The sequence below is a fragment of the Delphinapterus leucas genome, chromosome 11 (assembly GCF_059928025.1).
Source record: "Delphinapterus leucas isolate spDelLeu-1000000601 "Yukka" chromosome 11, BTC_Dleu_Yukka2, whole genome shotgun sequence".
Lineage (NCBI taxonomy): Eukaryota > Metazoa > Chordata > Mammalia > Artiodactyla > Monodontidae > Delphinapterus > Delphinapterus leucas.
Window position 1 is genome coordinate 90,745,515 of NC_143139.1, and position 17,866 is coordinate 90,763,380.

Here is a 17,866-nt window from a genome sequence, read left to right on the forward strand (position 1 = left end):
ATACATTTAAATTAGCATTCACTGTTCCTATAACTTACCTTTTTATAAGTTGAAGGGAATCAAAACAGATTTTACTTTGAATACCAGTATTTTAAACATCAGTAATACTCTCTCAGCCTCTATATTATCACCTTTGCTTTACCTAACATGATGGCATAAATATAAACTCTCATTTAATACTGGAGGATTTAGACGATAAGCAATCAGTACCCAGGTCTAGTTTAAATAATAAGCCCTTCAGAAAAATGGCAAAATAATTCCATATGTGAGTTATAACTCCTTGTACTTCTTCTTGTCTTTTACTTAGCTCTTTCTGTAAATTTTTTAAATTGTTATAATTTAAGACCAATAATTTAGTGAAACTAAAATTCTAAAAAGCACTTATAGAAAGACAGACGAACCTTTCACCCAAAAGACAGCATGCTATAAAAGATCAAATTACACATTACAAATGTTAGGGTCTCCTTTCCTGACATACAGTCTTTCTGCGGACTATTGTAGCCTTACTTACCAACAGAGATTCTACGCATGGGTCAGAAGTTTCACATCATTTCAATATTTTTTCCCATTTTCAAAGACATTTTAAAAATAGAAACAAAAATATGTGAACATTTTCAACACAAATTACTACTAAGTGATCCCCACCCTCAGAGGGAACAGGCTAGGTATTTCCTTTAAATTTTAAATACTATTATATTCATTCAAATAAAAATTCCAGAAATAAAAAAACCAATTCTCCACAATAAGCTCAGAGTTACTTGCTGACGATTCCAAATTACACCATTTGAAAAAGTATACACTATGCAGTATTACAAATGCTTTTACAGTATTAAAATTTTTGTATATTGATCAATTAGAAACATGAATATAGAAAATGGCCCTTCATATATTTCTATATATCTCATTAGCAGAGACATTCAGACCATAAGTTTCAACACTTGGCACACCTAGAACGTGTCTGTTAAAGAGAATGTAATGATATCAGACAGAAAGAGACCTAGTGATATTTAAGAGTGAGATACCTAGAAATTATCTTGAGATTTATGAAATTTAAGTTTTGGTTATGATGAAGTAGACAGACTACCATATCAGTCTCATGCCAGAGGACACAGTTGGTGACACTGTAGTATAATTTGTACCATTTACAACCCTAGGGATCTCAAGACTTACCCAGTACTGGATAATCAGAAAATATTTGAGATTCTTCTCTTTTCTACTCTCTCATTCTTGTTTTCTTCTCTCCTTTTCTTTCCCTTCTGCCTACGCCACAATCCTACCAAGAGTGTTCAAAGATACTAGTTAGGCTTCGGGATAGAATGCTTCGGCAAAGATTGCAAAGACCTCTGTTCTAAGGTATAAAATTGATTTTAGTAGTAATCTGAAAAGGTTCCAAAGACTGCTGCGAACTGGGATAACACAGAAGTTCAAAAAGAGATAGAGTCTGAGATAGACAGATGAGGATGGAGGGGCTGAGATCAAGAAAGACGTATGTGTAGGCAAAATAATGTAGTTAGAAATAGGTAAGGCTTACATAGGGATCAGTGTGACCAGTCTACCTGACTGTGAGTGAATAGTGGCAAATGACAAGAAGAGTAGGTCTGGGTCACTGTGGAGGACCCAGGCCATCAGGCTATGTATTTCAGGCCTTATCTTTAAAGAGTGTTTGAGAGGGAAACAGTGCTACAAAAATAACATTTTATGAAAATGGCCTGTGGTGGCTGCAGGAAGAATGGAAAAGGGAACAATCAGAAGGTGGGGAGGCCAATTAGGGGCTACTGCTTGGTTTCTTTCTTTTTTAATTTTTTTGAGTGCGCCACGTGGCATGTGGAGTCTTAGTTCCCCGAACAGGGATCGAACCCGTGCCCCCTCGGTGGAAGCGCTGGAAGCATGGAGTCTTAACCACTGGACCACCAGGGAAGTCCCAGGGGCTACTGTTATAACAGTCTACAGATTATTAATGCAAAACCCACAAGTTAACAGTAGAAATAAAGAAGGAATAGATGTAGGAGACATTACAAGGACAGCATCCACAGGAACTGGAGACTTCAGAAAAAGGGTATAAGGGAGAAGGAAATTAAATATAACATTGAGTTTCTAAGTCTAGCTGACTGGCCAAATAAGGGTAACACTGCTAAAAGAGAGAAGTCAGAAGCATGAACTGGTTTGAAGTTGTGGCAGGTCCAATAGAAAATGTCTAACAAGTACTCAGAGTTGTAGGTGGCAGCCCCGGAAGAGGGGTCAGGGTTAGAAATGAAGATCCAAGAGGAGTTTGGGAGGAACAGTCAGGCTGCAATTATTTAGTCCACAGCGTGTACTGAACATCAACCACGTACTTCAAAAAAGGAAAGAGAGGGAGAAAGAGGGAGGAAGGGAAAGAGAGAGGAGGTGGGGAGGGAGAGGAGAAGGAAGGAGGGACGGAGGGAAGAGGGAAAGAGACAACAGTTGATACAAGGCAAAGAGCTGAAAATAGAACCTTAAGGAATACTCACTTCTAGAAGGCAGAAATAGCAACAAAGGATAAAAAGATTAAGCAGGATTGTGTACTGTTCACAAAAGCCAGGACACAGAGGACGTGTGTTACTTTCTTCCTCTTTTCTTTACTATCCTGTGTCCCTTGCACTAGGGAAAGTATTTCATAAATTGATACCAGAGATGAGTATATAACAATGTCGAGTAGAGATACAGAAAGGTTAAAGAGAATGAGAATTTAGAAAAGATGATTGAATTTAGCAAGTAGGAGACCAAGAGAAGTTTTGAGAGAGAGCTGTTTCAGTAATATCAGTAAAAAGATGGCAGCAAAATTGATAAATTCATTATCAGAATGAAAAATAGACACGATGCCTACTTTAATAAGATTTTCTACCTTGGGCTACTTCTTGGTCTTCCAAGTGGCAAGTAAATACAAAAATAATTACTGATACATTCAACTACCCACTGCTGCCTCTATCAAGGTGGACCTTTGTTTTGTTTTTTGCTTCTGTGTCTTACATTTTTAGGCATACTTTTTTAATTGGATGATTTCGTTAGGGGTAGGACCTGTCAGATCATCTTGGTATTTCTCTCAAAGAATTAAGCCAGTACCTTTTACACAGATATGCCCATCAGTATATGAAAAGGGAGGGTCTGCATTTTATTACTTGAAAATACAAATCAGAGGTAAATGAATTAATCACCATGCACAGACCATCTCTTATTTGTTCATTCAGTTAACCTTCATTCATTCAACCAAGATGCCTCTAGCACTGTATGAAGTCCTAGGAATAGGAAAAGCTCTCAAAGAGCTGACAATAGGGGAGAGAAAGCAGAAAATAGTAAGTACCAAAACACCATGTGATAAATGCCATACCTATCACAACATGGCTTGGGAGAAAAATAAAGAGGCAACTGCTGTTGCAGCCACCACTGCTGCCATCTAATTTCCGAGGGTGGAGGAGCCCAGGAATAGCTCACAAGCAGTTAATGCTGGAAATGAATTGTGGAAAGCTAGTAAGAGTTTTCCAGATGGATTGGGGTCGATGGTGGGGAGCTTTGAGGTAGTGGGACAGCATTCCAAATGCACAAACCAGCATGGCATAAGCAAAGCCATACTTAGGGTGCTTACAGAAAGGCAGGCAGGTAAATATATGCAACAAAGTCAAACACCTGTTCAAAACTATTTATATAAGACTTCCACTGGTTCTAAGGTACTGCGAGAATTGCTGAATTTTCTACACCAGTGGAAATGCTTTAAATTATATCTGCCAGAGAAGAGCAAATCACGGTGAAGTACAGAAACACTCCTTTGTGTGACACATGGTACAAAAGGAAGTATGCGTATTAACAGGGGTGCCATGCTATGGCTGAAATGTATTCTTCTATTTGGAGTGACAGACATGGCATGCAGTCTCTGAGGCCAGGAGTTAGCATTTTTGTTAGAAGTGTCTTTCATTATGCTTTCATTCTAATTCAGTATTACTAAGGTAAAATGTATCCATAAATCATAAGACAACAGACATTCACTTTAAATCTACAAAGACAGATAGTACATAAAAGATAAGGGTAAAGATATAACCTTTACATACAGAAAATAACTGTAAATATTCTCATACTGTTAGAGAAATATGTCTACAAATGATTCCACATAATTATCTTACATTATAGAGACTTTTACCCTCCACAGAAAGTTTCATCTCAACTAACTCATAATATCTCTGTGGTAGATTACAAAAATGGTCACAATATTTCACAGCCTCCCTTCAAGAGGTGAAATTTTCTCTCCACTTCTTGAATTTGGTCTTAGCTTTGTGACTTGCATTGGCCATTGGGATATCAGTAAATGTGACACAAGCAGAGGCTTGACAGGTGCTTGTCCACAGGGACTGGCCCTCTCCTGCTCCTCTCTGGAACCCTGAGCCAACCATGTGAAGAACTGTGAAGGGTAAGAAACCAAGTGGAAGAGGGATGAGCTGTTCCAGTTGCGCCTCCCAACCAATTAATTAGCTTGCCAACTGCCAGACATGAAAGTGAGGTCATCCTAGACCACTCGAGCCCAGCCTCCCCATGCTAGGAGACTCACCCAAATTCCTGACCCACAGAACTGTGAGCAAGTAAATGATTAACATTGTTTTAAGCCATTAAGTTTTGGGGAGGTTTGTTATGCTGCAAAACCTAATAGACACAACCTCATTGCATAACATTAAACGGTATATCTTAATATTGGCACCAACACCACACTATCTTAATTATTGGAGCTTGAAATCTCGCTGTGTTAGTCCTCCAGCTTCGTTTATCTTTTTCAAAGTTGTTTTGGCTCTTCTAGGTCCTTGGCATTTCCACATGAATTTTAGAATCAGCTTATTAATTTCTATAAAAATCTTGCTTGTATTTTGATCGGGATTACACTGAATCTATAGATCAGTTTGGGGAGAATTACTATCCTAAGAATATTGAGTCTTCCAGCCCATGAACATAGTATTTTTCTCCACTTCATTCCACTATTCAAAAATAGGTTTTCGAAGATTACGACTATCTTTTTTCTAGTACGTGCTAAAAGCAAATGCTATTATCTGAGGTATAGCATACCTCATTACCACTCTTCTGAAGTCTACCGAATCCCCTAATACTCACATTCCTATAAGACAGTGCGGTATTGGTGTCAAGATAGAAAAATAGATCAATGCAACAGAATAGAAGATCCAAAAATAGATCCACAGGTGCAAAGGCAACTCAGTGGAGAAAGAACAGTCTTTTCAACAAATGGTACCAGAACAACTAGATATCCACATGCAACAAAAATGAACCTAGATCCATACTTTATGCCATATACAAAATTTAACTCAAAATGAACCAGAGACCTAAAAATGTAAAACATGAAACTATAAAGATTCAAATAGAAAACCTCTGCGACCTTGGATTAGGCAAAGATTTCTAAGATATGATACCAAAAGCACAATTCATAAAAGAGCAAATTAATAAATTGGACTCCATTAAAAACTCTGCTCTTCAAATGACACTGTGAGGAAAATAAAAAGACAAGCTGTAACTCACAGAAAACATTTGCAAAGCATATATCTGGTAAAGGATACCCAGAATATATAAGAACTCTCCAAGCTCAACCGTAAGAAAACATGTAATCCATTTTTTTAAAAAATGGGCAAAAGATTTGGACACTTGAACAAAGAATATACAGGGATGCTAAATAGACCCTTGAAAAGATGCTCAATATCACTACTTATTAGGAAATTAAAACCACAACAATACCACTACCTGCCTATTAGAACGACTAAAATGAAAAAGACTGCAATACCAAGTGCTGACAAGGCTATGGAGGAACAGAAAGTCTCAAATACTGCTGGCAGGAATGTAAAATGGTACAACCAATGTGGAAACAGTTTAACAATTTCTGAAAAAGTTAATTATAACCTACCATATGATTCATGCATTCCATTTACCCAAGAGAAATGAAAACATATATCCATATAAAGACTTGTACATGAATATTCGTAACAGCTTTATGTGTCATGGCCTAAAACTGAAAATGTCCATGAACAGATAAATGATGAACAAATTGTGGTATATCCACAATGGACTATTACTTGGCAATAAAAATAAATGAACCACTGGTATATGAAATAACAACGATGAATCTCAAAATAACTACAATGAGTGCAAGAAGCCAGATAAAAATTAGTATTTATTGTATGATCCCATTTTTATAAAATAATAGAAAATGAAAACTAATCTATAGTGTCAGAAAGCAGACCAGTGGTTGCTTGGAAATGTGCGGGGAGTGGGTGGGAATTGGAAGGATTACAAAGGGGCACAAGAGAACTTTTGGAGATGATTAATATATTTATTATCATGGTTGTGGTGATTTCATGCGTGTATACATATGTCAAAACTTAAACTGGAAGCTTTACATATTTGCAGTTTATTATATATCAATTATACTTCAGTAGAGCTGTTTAAAAATTAAATGAATTCCTGCCCTACTTACTGCAATGAATTTGCAGAGGGCTAGTTATTTTCTTTGTAGGGGGTGTGCGGACTGGTAAGGGGACATAGGGGAAAGTCCCCAGTATGCCCTAAAACATTACAGAAAAAATCTTATCAAAAGGAAGATTATGGGTATAGTGGTATGAGATATAAGCAGAAGCAAAAAGGCAAGTTTTTCTGAAAATTATTTTGGATTAGTCTAGGTTAGACCCCTGCTACATACACTCTTAGCACTTGTACATATCCTTTCCAACTTGTCATACATATTATTTCTGCCTCTCCCACTCCAGGAGGGCAGGCACAATAGAATCTATCTTACTCCTTAAAATATTCCTAATACCCAGCAGAGTATTGGGTATTAGGTCTGATTGGTCTACACAAGCAACACACTGTGTGATTAAGAGTCCAGGGTTCTGGGCTTCCCTGGTGGTGCAGTGGTTGAGAGTCCGCCTGCCGATGCAGGGGACGCGGGTTCGTGTCCCGGTCCGGGAGGATCCCACATGCCGCAGAGCAGCTGGGCCCGTGAGCCATGGCCGCTGAGCCTGCGCGTCCGGAGCCTGTGCTCCGCAACGGGAGAGGCCACAACAGTGAGAGGCCCGCGTACCGCCAAAAAAGAAAAGAGTCCAGTGTTCTGAAACCAAACCACTGGGATTTAAATTGTAGTTCTATCACTTCTAGCTGTGTAACTTTGGAAAAGTTATTTAACAACTCTGCCTCAGATCCTTCCTCTGGAAAAAGAATTACCTACCTCATAGGGTGGATGTGATGATTACGTCAGTTAACATATGAATGCCTGGCATATAGCAAATACTATATTATAGTTACTGTTACCGTCATTGTCATCATCGTCTCCAATAATTTAAGAAGGGCATTTAAAGGAGACTCAGAATTACCTGATTTACGAAGCCAGATCAATTATCTGAGGAATAAGTGGCCTCAATAGGAAGCAGAAAGTATATAAAGAGCTACATAATTGTGTCAGAAGGAGGAAGGGGGAGCTCCTAAGCATAGGCAGTGTAGGGCAATACATTTCTCTTGAAGGAATTACTCAAAGCGAGAAGACCATGCTTGATCAAGAAGGGAATATTAGTAAGTAAAACAGCAGAGAAAGTACAAGTGATTTTTATCCCAAAGCAAATCTCCCCAAGTGCAAGGCAGGTAACACGTTCTGTCTAGTAGTACCGAAACACAATGAGAGACCGTACTCTCGTGTTCAAAACGAAAAGCTAACCAAAAGGCGAGGCCACAAAGTCTTGAACATGTAACTGCCTCTCTTCTTGGATTGTGTTCATCATGCTCATGCCTTACAGGTGAACTGTCAGGCATTACCTGACACTCATCCCTACTGGGGATAGGAACAGGGCTCTGACAGCAGCAATGCAGCCGTGTGGGAATCCTTGGGTTGGCACCAGCCCCTTGGCTTGATTCTGACCTATAATCTCTTCTGACTTTGATTTAATACAGCAATTACTGGTAATGTGGTTTGAAGGAGATAAACGCCCAGTGTAGCCAGCTGTCGCTTACTCTGCTTATGATGCAAGAACATTCTTTAATTAAAATTCTCTTTATGATAAAGGGGCTGCTTCACTGAATGTGCAGCCCTGATATTGGAGCTTCCCCCCAAAGCGAATTAGAAATCACAGTTGCCCCTCCTCACTTCCGGCAAAGCATCCAGATACACAATCACTCCATCACTGACAGTGAGTTTCTTAACCCCAGATTTTTCCAATTCTTATAGTTAGATCCTCGTAACAACTTCTTTCCACTTCTCACAGTCGCAATGTCAGCATTACAGGATTTCCAGCGAGGAAGACTCATCTCTCGTTTTTGCAAAGAAGATCCTTTAATTTCCTTTCCTTTAAAAAAGACTCTGTACCCATTTCACTGAAAAGTAAAGTATAGCTGAATATATCAATAGCCCTAAAGTCAGTTTTAATTCATAATGCAATGGTTTGTTATACCTTTTATATCTAGGAATCCTTGTAGAATTGTCATAAGTGAGATAAGCAGAGGAAGACAAACAGAGTCTACCAGGCTTGTGCCCACGTCATAAAGGCGCCGCGTGCTACGAGTGTAAGGCACGGCACTAGGTACTCCAGCTGTTTGGCAGCCAACCACAGCAACAGCCGCCCAACAATTAGAGGGAGAACAGTAACCACGTGGGGCCTCAAGAAGGATCATTTGGTATACAGTAGGTTACTAGTTCCTGAATCAATCAGTAACACTTTTGATCCAGTTACAAAACTTCCCATCCCTAAAAGTAGAGATAAGAGAAAACAATTTCTGGTTAGCTGGGATCTATTATTTTGACTGCCTTGTAGAGGACGGTCATTGACAATTATCCTTTTAAAAAAAAGAAAGAAAGAAACAGAGAGCACAAGGTCTAAAGCAGTTACATTCTGCAAAGTGGAAGCAAGGAGATCCAAGACCAAACATGTACTTTCTTTTCCTATGGCACACAGTGCAACTTCAATGTGAAGGTCAAAACTTAAGAATTGATTTCCTATCCTACTACAGGGGAGTGGTGTCTCAATTACAGTCAATCCAACTAATATATCCTAAGAGCCTCTAAACTCAAATTATATCCCCTTTTGGAAGAGTGCCATATGCCTCCTCAGGAAATCCGAGATGAAGACTAGATTCCCTCTCAGGAGGCCTTGCCAAGACCCACTTTAATCTTAGGTGTACGAATACAGAACTAATGTCATCCTTGCAATACTAATGTTACTCCGGGGAAGAATGCCTGGCTCTCTAGCTCTGTGTGAGAAAAGTGATCTTCTTTTTGAGAGAGAGGGGGCTGGTAGAGAGAGATCTCTGGAAAAACAACTATATGAATATATACAAATATAGATATTTTACCCTAGCCCTTGGGGAAAATGGCCTGGCATAATTAACAAGATTAAAGAGGGATTTAGGATAAATAAGATGAAAGTTAGTCTGATCTTTACAGGATTAAACTCAAAATCCTAACATGAATCCAATGATTTTTAAGATCAACACCATATAACAGGATTAAACCAAGAGCTGCTTTTGTTTTCATATTGGAAACAATCACAGTTAGCAAATCCAGGACTAGAGCACCACCTTAGCAGTTAAACAGTGGGGAATTCAGGCCTAAAGATAGCGGCCTTTACTCTAACTTGGCTTGCTGAGGTCCTGTCTCCACAGGGCCAAGATCCCTTATGTATAAATCCTAAGTCCAAAAAGCTTGGAAAACTATTTCCTTCTTTCTTCTTCCTCCCCCCGCCCCTGCCACCTAACTTTGTGGTGGTGGAAGAGGGACTCATTTGGTGATAAAATGGGACCCAGACACCATAACTGGTGTGAATATTAAAAAACATTTAGCTGTAAATATATGAATGAGTGCGATTACTAGGTGTTGCCCATGCCCAACTAGGAGTGTTACCCTAACAGAGAGTATATGTACTGCTTTTCCTTTCTAAAATCTAAGATTCCAAATTAAAATAGATATCTGACTCCAAGGGTTTCAGATAAAGGACTGTGGAACTGTAATAACTTTGTAAATGTGTAGTTCTTTAACTTTAAAAAGGTGGGCATGATATGAATAATTGCAAATTCAGGGAAACAAATTAAAACTGCTGACACAATAAGCAGCAACATGCCGCATAATGGCTATCAAGCTGCAGCCAGCGTGTCTAAGATAGACATGCGCTGGGGATAAATCAGAAGAGACAGAGACCCGGCTGGAACCAAATATGTTACAAACTGATAATTACATTTTAATGATGGCCAGAAAAACAGTATATGTTGAGAAAATTTTCTCAAAAGTCTAGTTCAGGGGTAAGTTTTTAAAACTTGCCATAAATCAAAGACAAAAATAAAAAAAATTTGGGGGGGGTTATATACCAGAAAAGATACCATGAAGGTTCTATTCAAATAGCATAATTAGATAAATATCTATTTCCTGAAAATCTATGGAGCCCTATGACTTGTAGAATTTTAATTCCAAAAAAATAATAATAATAAAAGTAACACAGAAAGTTTGGAAGATAGTACATGTACCATTTATTTCTCTTGGAACATTTATATTTATACACATGTTTCTCTTTGACAGAAATACTATCAATTAACATAAAACAAAACTAGCGACTTCTGCTTCCTGGAAGGAGTACATACCTCATCCCTATTCCTCCCACTAAGTACAATTTAAGACCCTAGACATTTTATATATTAAACAAACATAAGAAGACTCTTAAAGGTGGAGAGAAGAAAGCAAACTGGATTGGGACCTCAGAACACAGTGGTGAGTTCCCTGGGTTTCCTTTATGCCTTCTATAGCTCAAACTTGGAGCTAAAGAACCCGGAAATGCCAATGGGTTCAGACAAAGGCCTGAACAACAGCGTGCTCTCTGCAACCAAAGAACATGGAAAGGGCCACCCTAGCAAAACAGAAAACTTTAGACTGCTCTAGTCCAGCCATACCCACACCTCACTCCCACCCACGGCAGCAAAGGCCAAGTGGGGAGCAGAGACTTCCACCCTCACCAGGCCATAATCAGGCATCCCAACATCCCTGCCCAAGTAATATTAGAGAAGGAGAGGCAGGGAGCCCATATACGCATCTCCACAAAACTGTAAAACTTGAAAACAAAAAACATAGAGGAAAAATCTTCAGGACCTCGGGCTAAGCAAAGAGTTCTTAGACTTGACACCAGAAACATGACTCATAAAAGGAAAAACTGATAAATTCTTCTGTAAAAGAAACAAAGGAAAAGATAAGGAAAAGACAAGCCATAGGGTGGGAGAAAATATTTGCAAACACGACAAAGGACTAGCATCTAGAATACAGAAAGAACCCTCAAAACTCAACAGTAAAGAAATAAACAATCCAATGAGAATGTAGGCAAAAGACACTGATACCACCAAGGAGGATATACAAATAGTAAATGAGCACATGGAAAGATGTTAATCACTAGACATTAGGGAAATGCAAATTAAAACTATAATGAGATGCCACTACATATCTATCAGAATAGCTTTAAAAGAAAGTGACAACATTAAATACTGGTGAGGATGTAGAAAAACTGAGTAACTCATACATTGCTGGTGGGAATGTAAAACGGTACAGCCACTCTGCAAAAACAGTTTAACTGTTTCCTAAGAAAGTAAAGATGCAATTACCATAGGATCTAGCAATTGCACTCATGGGCATTTAGTCCAGAGAAAGGTTCACATAAAAATCTATACACAAATGTTTACAGCAACTTTATTCATAATGGGCAAAAACCGGAAACAACCCAAATATCTTTCAATGTGTGAATTTTTAAACAAACTGTGATACATCCAAACCACAGAATACTACTAAGCAATAAAAAGGAACGGATGATTGTTACATGCAACAACCAGGATGAATCTCCAGAGAATTATGCTTAGTTTTAAAATGCAATCCCCAAAAGTCATATGCCATATGATTTCATTTATATAACATTCTTAAAATGACAAAATTACAGAAACGGAAAACAGATGAATGGTTGCCAAGAGTTAAGGAGAAGTAGGAGCAGGTGGGAGGTGCCTGTGGCCATAAATAAACAACTAGAAAGAATCCTTGTGGTGATGGAAACGTTCTGAACCTTGAGAACATCACTGTCAACTTGCTGGTTGCGATGCTGTACTAGAGTTTTGCAAGACGTCACCACTGGGGGAAACCGGGCAAAGGGGGTACCTGGGCTCTCTCTGTACTACTTTTTACAGCTCCATGCAAATCTACAATTATCTGAACACTAAAATTTTAATGGAAAAAATGTATCTGTTGTGATAAAGGACATTATTGGGACAACTGGCAACTTGGAATGTGGGCTGCAGATGAGATGATAATATCCGTATTAAAAGTCCTGGTTTTGATAATGTACTCTGGTTCTATAAGAGACTGCCCTTGTTTTTAGAAAATAAGTATGGAAGTATTTGGGACTAAAGGAACATGATATATATGCATGTATACACATATCCACACATACATACAAATACATAATTAAAAAATTTATTCTCAAAATGTTCATAAAAATATAGAAAAGAGGAAAGAACAGTAAAGCAAATGTGGCAAAATGATAAGGAAAAAAACTTCGGGGAGTGTTATGGATATATTCATTACCTTGAGTGAGTCACGCCTGTGTCAAAATCCCATCAAAAATATGCAGTGAATCTACAATTATCTCAAAATAAAAAGTTTAATTAAAAAATAAAACTACTTAACCCTGAAATCAAGAATAATCTGAATACATCAGCCAGCAGTTTTATATTTTGATGTCACCCAGAACACCACAAAATGATTATGCCTAATGTTTATAATTATTATATCATATGCTTCTTCCTATGGAGCTACCAAAACATTATGGACTTTACAATGTATTCTTTGTGTTCACTAGACACATAGCTGCCCACATCAGAGGACAAAAGCAGTATGCACACTGCCTTGTAACAGCCTTCTATTTATCACTCATGTTTCTTAAATATATTAACTAAAGTTTTTTGCTTTGGTAAGCACTATTAGAACTTAAGATGTAATATAGCATAGGGAACTGTATTCAATATTTTGTAATAACCTATAAGGGAAAAGAAGCTGAAAAAGAATACACACACACACACACACACACACACACACACATATGGCTGAATCACTGTGCTGTACACCTGAAACTAACAACACTGTAAATCAACTATACTCCAATTAAAACAATTAAAAAAAAAAAACTTAGATCTTTCCTCGGTTAATATGATTAGTTGTTTTTGCATTACCACTCTTTGAAAATTATTTTGTGAAGAAAAGGAATAAGGATTCACACCTTCCATTTGATCATCAGTTTCCAAGTTAAAATTTTTTGTTCTTTATTACCTCGAGTAAGTTCCCTTCAGTCACCTTAGCCAAAACAAAATACAAATATCAAATAAAAAACATACTTTTAGATATGATTATTTTACTAATGTAATATCCAACACTGTATATCACACCATTTTTTTAAAAACTTTTTTATATTACTTATACAAACTATTAAAACTGAAGGGGAACCTGCTGTATAAAAAAATAAATGAAATGAAATTAAAAAAAAAAGAAAACCAATTTAGAAAAATAAATAAATAAAATAAAATACTTCCACTGACTGCATGTATTAAAAAAAAAAATGAAGGGAAGGAGGAAGAAGGAAGGATTAAGACAGAAGATCTGGTTCAAATCAATTAAGGACCAATATGTAGAATCTTTCTAGAAAGTCTGGGTTCATACTACAGTACTCATTACTTCCCACTTAAGACAACAACGGGAAAGGATCTATCACAGATACTTTGAAATCACCTTTTAAAACTAAGATAGCGAGAACATGGTGGTGCAGTGGTTAAGAATCTGCCTGCCAGTGGAGGGAACACGGGTTCAACCCCTGGTCCGGGAAGATCCCACGTGTCGCGGAGCAACTAAGCCCATGCGCCATAACTACTGAGCCTGCGCTCTAGGGCCCACGAGCCACAGCTACTGAGCCCGCGTGCCACAACTACTGAAGCCTGCGTGCCTAGAGCCTGTGCTCTGCAACAAGAGAAGCCACCGCGATGAGAAGCTCGCGCACCGCAACGAAGAGTAGCGCCGGCTGGCCGCAACTAGAGAAAGACCATGCCCAGCGATGAAGACGCAACGCAGCCCAAAAAATAAATAAATTTATTTTTTAAAAAAAAGAACACAAAAAACTAAGATAGCATCCATAAGACTCCCAAAAAATAATATCCAGAAGTATGATATTATTTACCACCCAAATCAAAAGAATCTAGGAAAATCGATCCCTAAGTTCTAAAATATTTGTGAGGGCAGGAAGGAATAACTGTTTTGTTTGCTGTCTCCTTCCTTTCATTCCAGCCAGAATGTCTCACTCCACACTCTGCCAAGCTTTAGACTAATGAGTATAGGAGCTCATTCCTACTTTCACCAAAAACATATAAAAGTAGCTCTTTGATGAGGCAATGTTTTGACTGACTGAGCATCCAAATCAAGGCTGCTGCGTCTTCCCAGCACCGGCAGAGTGCTTGGCCCACAGCAGGTGTGCACAACGTATTTGCTGAATTTAAAAAAAGTAAATAAAGAAATAAATTATGTCCAAAACCTATTTACTAAAGAGGCCTTGAATCCCTAGTGCTCAGGTACCTTACTCAAGAGTTCAATCTCTAAAATACTGCCTGGGCCATTTGCTTCAGGATGAAAATTCATCTGCCTCAGCTAGCATCCTTGTATTCTAGACTTCGGCACATGGATCTTCTATATCACCTGACTTTTCAGTTCTTATTCAGCCCCAGTGAGTAAGCCCACTATGGCTCTGGTTTTCTTACACATATAGGACCTCACTCTATCCAGCCTGCTCTCGCCACCTTAACTATAAGCTACCATGTACAGAAATATTCAATTTCACATTAGCCTCTGTCATCTTGATTCCCTGGCTTGTAGTTCTAGGACACCTGCAGTTTTGACGTGGAAGTTACGTGCCTTGGAGCAATCCTGCACATGTTGCTTTTCGGTATCTCTTTAAGATGTATTCTTTTATACAACAGGATAAATGCCTTATTCGGTGTCACAGTGAATGACAAAGCCTGACTGCAGCTAATTTTCCAGGATCTTATGTCCAGCACATTAAATAATATATATATATATATATATATACACCTCATATTTCAGCTGTAATCAACTACCTTCATTTTTTTTTAAAAAAAGTACTAAACAGACATGAAAAGAAATTAAATTCTTTAAAATCCAGATTCTATTATTGTCTGGCACAAGAGTACAGGTCTAAAGCACACATACATTTTTACGTTGAATTTAATCCATTCTTCATCCACGTGCCAGCAACATTAATCATCTTACAGCCTCCAAATACTTCCTGTGGCACCAAGTTCACTATATTTTGGCTAAGTCTGGGCTGTAGCAGCTGACAGAAGACTTAATATATTCTTAATATGGTTGGGCTTCACAGGGCCCATGATCCTCTAAAAACTGTGTGCAAAATGTTATAGAAATGTACATTGTTCTGGGGACCTGGTCCAGAGCTTTCATTTGATTCTCAGAAGTTCAAAACGAAAAATAAAGATTAAGAACCAAAAGGCCAGAAAAATTAACATGGTTTTGTGATAATTCCTTCTTTAAAAAGCTGTTCCATTCAAACACTCCTATTTTTCCTTGGTGAACAACTAATATTTCTTTTAGGTATTTTCCCCAAGCTCACTTCCTATTCCTACCTCTCTGATGTTTCCCTTTGATTAAACGGCCTTTACTTTCATTTCTAACCCTCAACTCCTTTACAAAACCCCCAAACTCCTTCTCTTCTAAGGGCTAGGCCAGAGACCCAAATACTAGCCCCACCGTAATTCTTTCAAGTCAGGGACCAACTGACAAGAAACATTCCAGCTCCAACATTCCAACTGTCTTACTAAGGGGCTAAAGCAGTAAGAGAGATCTTTGGGTGTGTGTGTGTGTTTTGTTTTCTATTAAACAGTTGTTTAAGCCAATCTTTGGTGTGTGTGTGTGTGTGTGTGTGTGTGTCTGTTTTCTATTAAACAGTTGTTTAAGCCAATCTTTGTGTGTGTGTGTGGCGTGTGTGTTTTGTTTTCTATTAAACAGTTGTTTAAGCCAATCTGGCTTCAAATCCTCAAGGGAAAATTTGGGGTCAAGAATCTATTGCCCCTTTTTGGTCATGCCTGAATTCTCCTCAAGCCATCCCACATCTTTTTTTTTTTTTTTTTTTTTTTTTTTTGCAGTACGCGGACCTCTCACTGTTGTGGCCTCTGCCGTTGCAGAGCACAGGCTCCGGACGCGCAGGCTCAGCGGCCATGGCTCAGCCGCTCCGCAGCATGTGGGATCTTCCCGGACCGGGACATGAACCCGTGTCCCCTGCATCGGCAGGCGGACTCTCAACCACTGTGCCACCAGGGAAGCCCCATCCCACATCTTTTGGTGTGAACCAGCTATAATGACACACTGTACTGCAGACTTACCAAAGTGGAAATTCTTTTAGTCATTCTGGGAGAATTAAGAGATTCTACACAAGTGTTTCTTACTTTAAAAAACCCTGTACTACAATATTTATTCACCATTATCTTCTGAATCCTCCTCCATCAGCCCAGAAGAGTGCATACAGCCTTACTTTCATGAAATGTTCTTTACAACTTAGAGATTTAAATGTTCTTTTTTGAACTGTATAGTCTCTCTCACCCCAGCCCTGAGATTCTGCTTTATACCTCCTTCTAATTTCTGCCTGATATCATGGCTCTAAACATACAGAATGTAAATATGGACTTTTGTTGCAAGGTCCCTTCAAAAGGTTCAAAATAGTAACCTCTATGCAAAAGGATAACAGAAGAGGGCTTTTCAACAACTTCTGTGTCTTAAGAGAAACAGTAAAGTTGAATAAAAAAACAACAGGAGTTTCTGGCTGAGAACTGTCATTTGTGGGAATCAATGAAATAACACAGAACTGTACTGAAAATATCTGGATCACATTATGAACATCCACTGCATTACAGAGAATATGCAGACAGTGCAGGAGACTTGGCTGGATTTATACAGAACATACACTTTTCTGGATAAATGGCTGATAAAAGCAGGTCTCAATTTCCTCTCAAAACAGTAGGGTATGTTATGTTTTTAGGTACTGACTTCCGGTTATTTGAACTTTCAGGATTTGTTTGGAGGCAACAAGGGTTTAATGAACTATACTCTTTTGACCTTTCATTCAGAGATGTGTAAAGAAACATGACTTAGTCTAGCTACCAGTGCAACGAGGGACATGGCTATAGAGAATATGAACAAGAAAACAACTCGCTGGGGCTCTCCATGTATTCTGGATTTTGCCTTTATTATCTTTTAAACAGATCTTATTCCACATTACAGTCGGCACCACTTTGCCTCTCCACTTGCTTCTCTTGCTTCCATTTAGTCCCAGAGTTTGAAACTGTGCACTTAAAAGGTTTACTCCTGGTGCTCGTACTTTTTCACGCCACTTGGCTCCCACTCAGCAGCATCTTGGGGGAGTTGGTATGTTGCTCCGTCCCTTGAAAGCTATTCTAAAAGGTCACTATTTTCATTTGTGTTAATTGCCTGCGGAGATAAGATGAAGGGAAACTGAACTTTGGAGATGCATAAACACATTTCAAGATCCACACTCTGAAATATAACTGGGTTTCCCTAAGTAATGTGTGTTGTATGGGTGGAGGACAGGGGGACAAAAGAGATGTGAAGGTAAGAGAAAGGAAGACAAAACAGTTGGAAGCTGTGAAGGCCCAGGGCAGAAGGAAAGGAGTTCTGAACAACAGTTAAGAGGGCTTCAGAGTGACAGTAACATCAGTAGGCAACAATGGAAATGCAGGGAAATGCTGAGTCCTGGGGGCAAGGAATTATTTAATGGAAATA

At 38.6% G+C, this 17,866-nt stretch overlaps 1 protein-coding gene across 15 annotated transcripts in view; it reads right to left on the reverse strand.

Moving 5' to 3' along the window:
• The window catches only part of RBFOX2 (RNA binding fox-1 homolog 2), a 256,259-nt gene that overhangs the window by 98,363 nt on the left and 140,030 nt on the right, over window positions 1-17,866 (reverse strand). For 3 of the 15 annotated variants that reach the window (XM_089921277.1, XM_089921279.1, XM_089921278.1), the window contains one exon: window positions 1,171-17,554. The exons of the other annotated variants lie outside the window; for them this stretch is intronic. The gene's annotated coding sequence lies outside the window, so the exon portion shown is untranslated. The remainder of the gene's footprint in view (window positions 1-1,170; window positions 17,555-17,866) is intronic. 15 annotated transcript variants of the gene reach the window in all.